Genomic DNA, 6,806 nt, shown 5'->3' on the forward strand with positions numbered 1-6,806 from the left:
TACCGTATTTTGGAGGTGGTGGTGCTTCTGGGGATGTATGCCTTGAGGTCAAGCAACTCCCCTCCCTATTCTAATCAGGGAGGATTCTGGAAGTAGGAAAGAAAAGGCACACATTTTTCTTTTCTCATTGTCCAGAAACCACCAACCTGGCTGAGCAAAAGCTCCCAGATTTGGTCCCCAGGATCGTGCTTCCACACTTTGCATTTAGTACGAAAATAAAATGCTTTGTTCACTCTTTTTTTATGAAGCATTCACATAAAAGAGAAAACCAGATTAAATGTACGGGCTGGAATTCTTGATGACATTGTTGGTATGCAAACACTGTGAAAAACATGCATGCACAAGGCATTGATAGAATGTGGCTGTTACTGGATTTTAATAATTGAAAATTAATAAAAAACATTTACAAAAAAACATGTCACAGTTGCATTTTTAAGCGCACAGACAACACAAATAACCAGGTCTCAAAAAGCCCATGAGGACAACACAGACAACACTGGAATGCAATGATGTGATGACAACGTTGTGCAGATGCTCTGTAAAATGTGAGTGAACAAAGGATAACAATCCTAGAACAAAAGGCAACACAGAAGCAACTGTGGATTGGCCTGACCCAGTCATATGAATCCTGCAGTCTGTAATGTATCTCTACAAGAGTTCACATGCTAAGAGGTGTCCTGGGCAGACCTTGCAATGTGCCCGTCCTTCTTCCACATACTCCCCACCCATTATAGTGGCAGTTGCTAGTCCTCAGTGTTTAACAGATGTGACATGAAACCAATCACAGTTCCAGTCCCCTGACAACCGAGGGGCAGAGGACCACCAACTGCTTAGTACATTTTATTCCCAAAGAAGACAGCTTCTCTGAAACAAGAAGCGTAAAGATGGCTACCACAATTTTTATTAGGCTTTGGGAACACCTAGGAATGTCAATTTCATTTTCTCATCTTTCAAATCTTCTGTTTACCACATTTCTCTATCAGTTTGCCATTTTTAAAAATAAGTCCCCACAAGCCACACAGTTGGACTCACTTTTAGCTGACCCCAATTCCCAGCAGAAAGCTCTCCTGAGCTCTGGATTCCTCACCCACCAACCCTAAAATACCCGGGCAGAAAGCAAACGGCAATTTTACCATTGTGGAAGAAGCGGAGCTCCACTCAGCCCAGCCAGGTGCCATGCAAATGGGGGCCTGCCTTGCCAAGCAGGCACAAAACACCACTGTGCCTCATATTTGCATACACCTTCCAAAGGATAGATTTACACAGAAATGGCAACAACAAAGGGGGGGGGCTTAAAAAAGAAGGGAGGGGTAGCTAATGTCGCAGAAGACAGAATCAGAATTCAAAATTATTTTAACAGATTGGAGAACTGGGTGCAAGCTAACAAAACGAATTTCAATGGGGACAAATGTAAGGCAGGAAGAAGCAGATGCCCAAATATAGGATGGGGGACACCTGGCTTACTAGCAGTACCTGTGAAAAGGATCTAGGGGTCTTGGTGGATCACAAGCTTAACATGAGTCAACAGTGTGATGCACAGCAAAAAAAGCTAATGCTATTCTAGGCTACATCAACAGAAGTCTAGTGTCCCAATCAAGAGAAGTCATAGACCCACTCTATTCTTCCTTGGTCAGGCCACACCTGGAATACTGGGTTCAATTCTGGGCATCACAATTTAAGGATATTGACATGCTGGAAGGAGTGCAGAGGATGACCAAAATGATCAAGGGTCTGGAAACCGAGCCTTATGAGGAAAGGTTGAAGGGGGTGGGTATGTTTAGCCTGGAGAAGAGGAGACTGAGAGAAGATACGAGAGCCATCTTCAAATCCCTTAAGGGCTGTCACATGGAGCAGGCTTGTTTTCTCCTGCTCTGGAGGAGCAATGGCTTCAAGTTGCAAGAAAGAAGATTCCAACTAAACATTCAGAAAACCTTTCTGACAGTAAGAGCTGTTCGGCAGTGGAAGACTGCCATGAGAGGTGGTGGACTCTCCTTCCTCAAAGGTTTTTAAGCCAAGGTTGCACGGTCATCTGCCATTGATGCTTTAGCTGGGATTCCTGCATTGCAGGGGGTTGGACTAATGACTGTCATGGTCCCAGTCTACTTCTGAATCAGAACAAACATCAGTGAGGTTTTCTGCAAATTGACAATTGTACTGATTCAGCGGTAAACAGTGGGTTTCCCAGGGAACCCAATGGGACAAAGAGTAGCCTCTTGAATGGAAGAGATTGCAGGACAGAGAGTGGGGATGAGCCCACAGAGAGGAGCTGCCTTATAACTAAGCTGACCATTGGTATTGGCAACACCAATAGATTGAGGGCGGTGTGGGAGGTTCCCCCCCCCATACAGGGCGCACAGTTGAGAAGATCAATCACTGAGAAGATCCATTTGGGGGCGCCAAATTGTGGCCTTGCTCAGGGCACCCCACTACCAAAGAGCCCCAAGGTCTGCTCCAAGGTGGGGATCTTCCCAGCCTTACCTGAGGTGTTGAGGATTGAAGTACCACTGAAGCAACCTTTAAAAATAATGTTTGAATCAACCTTCTGTTCCAATTTATGCTTATTTAAATGTTATTTCCCAATTACAGTACTCTTCAGGACTTGTACAATTAAAAAAAAAAGTTAATTGGCATGTTAAGAGTAAATTTGAAACACGCACATCACTAGAATGATAAATATAAGGGCAGAGGGCTTCCGGTTTGGGCGCCATTCCAGCCAGTCGGGAGCTGAAGAGCTCCGGTTTCCTCGGGAGAAAGGGGTTACCGTACCCGCGCTACGGGCCCCCTAAAGCCGCGGGAAGAGCGTCCCGCGGACGGCCACTCTTGCAGGCTCCACGACGTGCCGTCCCCGTTCCCGATTGACCCTCGTAAGGGGGGAAATCGGGCGAGCGGGGCTCCGGCACGGAGCTGAAGAAGTCAGTGCACCCGAGGCACGAAGCAGCGATTCTGGCGGATTTGAGCGCCCGGCACTTTCTTGATTGGATTATAAATTTGAAGCTCTGTAAGTAGCAACCTTCAATTGATTTTAAATTTCGGAAATTTGGACCTGCAGAGAGAACGTAAAAAAGGAAGCCCATTCTCTTTGACTGTTTAAAGATCAAAAGTAACACAGTATCTGGTTGTTGCTACTTGTGCCGATACAATTGTATTTGAAGATTTTCGTTTAATCTTTTGTGAAGAAGTCCCTATTTAGGGACAATTGAGACTTTTGTGGTATTTCTGTTTAAAGATTGTGGATTATAAAGAAGAACCTTTTGCACTCTGATTGAGGGAAATGGCAGCCGTAATTTGACACTTCATGATGGAAAAGTACTGAACTTTGCTATTGCCTGCCTACTTCTGCCTTTTCTGCTTTCATTTTGAAAAATGCCTCCAGACCCAGAAATGATTTTAGAAAGAACCCTTTCGAATCTAGAACTGGTGAAACAGAATGCTATTGAAATGTTAGAGATCAGAAGGCTTTTGGAGAACATTGCTAAGGAATGAGAAGAAGAAAAAACTAAAGAGCAAACCCCAGAGATCTTATCTGATGTGGAAAAGAAGCATCTTCAGGAAGAAGAACAGCCTGGTCGACGTGGGAGGTCAAGGGCTGGACAATGTGACATTATAACGGTTTTTTGGGGTGAGAGCCCAGAACACCTGGAATTTCAATGCTGGGAGCTATAATCACAATTTGATTTGATGACTGAACTGGAGAAGCTTGGAGATAGTGTATCCTTTCTTTTGAAGAGCTTGGCAAAGAAACTTTCGGACAATGCTCTGGCGTTTGGATACCAAGTGAAAGATGATATTCCGGACGATGGTGCTGGGAAAAACTGGGGGGAGGCCTGGTGGTTGCTTAAGGAAGGTGAAGAGAAAGTGGCAAGAAGGGGGGTAGGGTGAGAGAGTATAGATGTTAAAACAGGCAGGTCTACCATGGTCCCTGACGTCAGAGAGCAAGAATCGATTTGGATTAGAAGTTTCCCGATTCCTTTCTTTTTTATTTTTTAAATTTAGTGTGGAGTAATACTTTAGAATGGTATGAAGTAAGCAATAGCTTTATGATATAAGAAGTTAAGATTGGTAATAAGATGTTATATTTTGACATTTAGATGTTAAAAGATATAAATTGTGTTTTTGTTTAAGCTGGATATGTAGTAAGATGTAGGAGACAAGTTAATTATCGGAAATAATATTAAGAAGAGATGAAGTTACTAAAGTAAATTGGTACTGAACGCAGTCAAGAGAATGGGGGAAGCCCCCGCATAAGATTCGAAATTCAAATTTCAATAAGCATATTATGATTTAATGTCGGTGTGTTAGGTGATAGGTATGTATAAGTTTTCTTTTTTCCTTTTCTTTAGTGTTTGTTTTTTCCCCCTCTTTAATGTAATTGTATTTGTATCTGTTGTGTTTTTGTTGTTTATTGTGGAAAATCAATAAAATGTCTTATAAAAAAAAGATAAATATAAGGGCAGAGGTGTGCAATGGGTTTAAAATACATATATTTAAAAATAGGATTACAATTCTCTTTCATTTTAGTGCAATTGCACAAATTTTACATTTTCAATAACCATTTTTTGTGCTGATTAAAGTGTTGATTTTAAAAAGTGTGTGTGTTATAATGGCACCAACCAGAAAAGTATTTGTGGTGGTGTGCCGTGGCTGTAGACTGACCATCCTGATCTGTCACATGTCAAAGCCAAGACAAGAGGAGCAGCAGCAGCAGCAGCAGCAGCACTGAGGTCACTCACAGCTGAGAGAAACTGCCTTGCTCTTCTAGCCTCTTCAGGCAAGCAGGAGAAATGGAAGCAGAATGGGGAAAACACAGGGCAACAACTTGATGAAAACGTGAGTGAGTGAAGAAGAAGAGTTTGGATTTGATATCCCGCTTTTCACTACCCTAAGGAGTCTCAAAGCGGCTAACATTCTCCTTTCCCTTCCTCCCCCACAACAAACACTCTGTGAGGTGAGTGGGGCTGAGAGACTTCAGAGAAGTGTGACTAGCCCAAGGTCACCCAGCAGCTGCATGTGGAGGAGTGGAGACGCGAACCCGGTTCCCCAGATTACGAGTCTACCACTCTTAACCACTACACCACACTGGCTCTCACGATATGCCCCTATAGCAATTTGCATCACTGCTTTTAAATATATCATGACATATTGTAGTGTGGCACATTATTGTGTATTGCTTTTAGGACTCTGAAAGCTACTTTGAGTACTGTACGTATTTGTAGAAAAGAGGGACATAAATTCTACCAATCAACCCATAATTACACATCTATACGCACCAGGCAAAAACACTTCTCTTCTGCCAGGACTTTGGCTTTTAATGATCTATGGCCTCCTTTAGTGGATGGGGTGCTTTAATTCTGCCTTTTAAAAATACATTTGAAAGATTTTTCTGTTTTGTTTTATAGTTTTAATGTAAATGCTATTTAATCATTGTTGTAAATTGCTTTGCAATACTTTTGGTTTAAAAAAGGCAACACATAAATTTAATCCGCAATAATGATTTCAGTTCTTTCAGGCACATTTTTTTGCTCCCAGCTCTGTGCACTGATGGCACACCAGGAATCAGATATGGGGAGACTCAGGCTCAGACCTCTCTAATCTGACCCTCGGGGCTCATTCCAGAACACACTGCTTCTTGCTCTCCTGGAGTGTTTCTGCCTGCCTGGAATGTGTCCTTGGACTCTGACCCTTACTTCTGCTGAGGTGGAGAGGGGGTTAGAGAGGCATGTGCGACTGCGCAGAGAGCCTAGGCTACTGCACAAAGGTAACATTTCTATTCCTCGCTCTGGCCTCTTTTTGTCTCAGGCCCTGCCCACCACTGCAGACATGTGGCCCCTGGAAGATGGTCCAGAAGGAAATGTCATTCTCAGGCAGAAGTTGGTTCCCCACCCCTGCTACAAGGAGGAATGATTTTCAAGCTTTGGATTTCTTAATGCTTTTGCAGCCCTAACTATGGGTGGGATACAAAATCAAAGGAAGAAATCCATTTGTTAACAGTTTTCAGGTATAGCTCTCCATGAAGCTTTAGCATAGAGGTAAATGCCCCTACCCGCACTGCAATTTGTCTTGGAAAAAGTTCTCTCTTGGCTCCAAAAAAAAGGCTTTCCTCCCAAGCCTAAAACCTGCTTGTGGAAGAACAGGCAAGGGGCTAATGGGAGCCCCCCCCCCCCCCCCGAGACTGGCGCTCTAAACCTGCTTTGGTGGATGTGTCCAGCTGGCTAAGCCCAGTCCGTGGGCATGCAATGGGGCCCAATAAAAACCTTTCATTTGCACCCCAAAGTCTCAGGATCTGGTTTGCAAATGCACACCTTTGCCAGAGGCTGCCAGTGGGGCGGGGGGGGGGAGTCAAGGTCTTCTAGGATTAGAATAATGACAGTGATTGGGAGATAAGGAAGTCCTTAAAGAGGGAGCAAAATTCTCCTTTGCCCCAACCCTTGGAGAGCACATCCCTCCTGGCCCCAATTCTGCCTCCTTCCCTTAGTGTCAGGTATGTTGGTTATGAAACATGCAAATAGGGCTGAGATGTGGTTTGGGATTGGTGCAAAAGCTGACGATGCAACAATGGCACAGATACCTCCCCTTACGGAAGGGGATGGGGTTCCAGCCAAGAATGAATGTTACAGGTTCCCCAAACACTGTTGGGTATCTGACTCTCTTCTCAGAAGTCAGTCAGTACTCGCAGCTGACACCGTGGATGTTTTAAACCGGCACAACTGTGGGAAATGACATTTACTGTAGGGAAGCAGGTCTTTGTGTGGCTCTTGAGGTCCGGCTACAGAGCTGAAGCCATCATAGTCCATGCAAAGGGCGAGATC

Source organism: Lacerta agilis, chromosome 8 (genome assembly GCF_009819535.1).
Source record: "Lacerta agilis isolate rLacAgi1 chromosome 8, rLacAgi1.pri, whole genome shotgun sequence".
NCBI lineage: Eukaryota > Metazoa > Chordata > Lepidosauria > Squamata > Lacertidae > Lacerta > Lacerta agilis.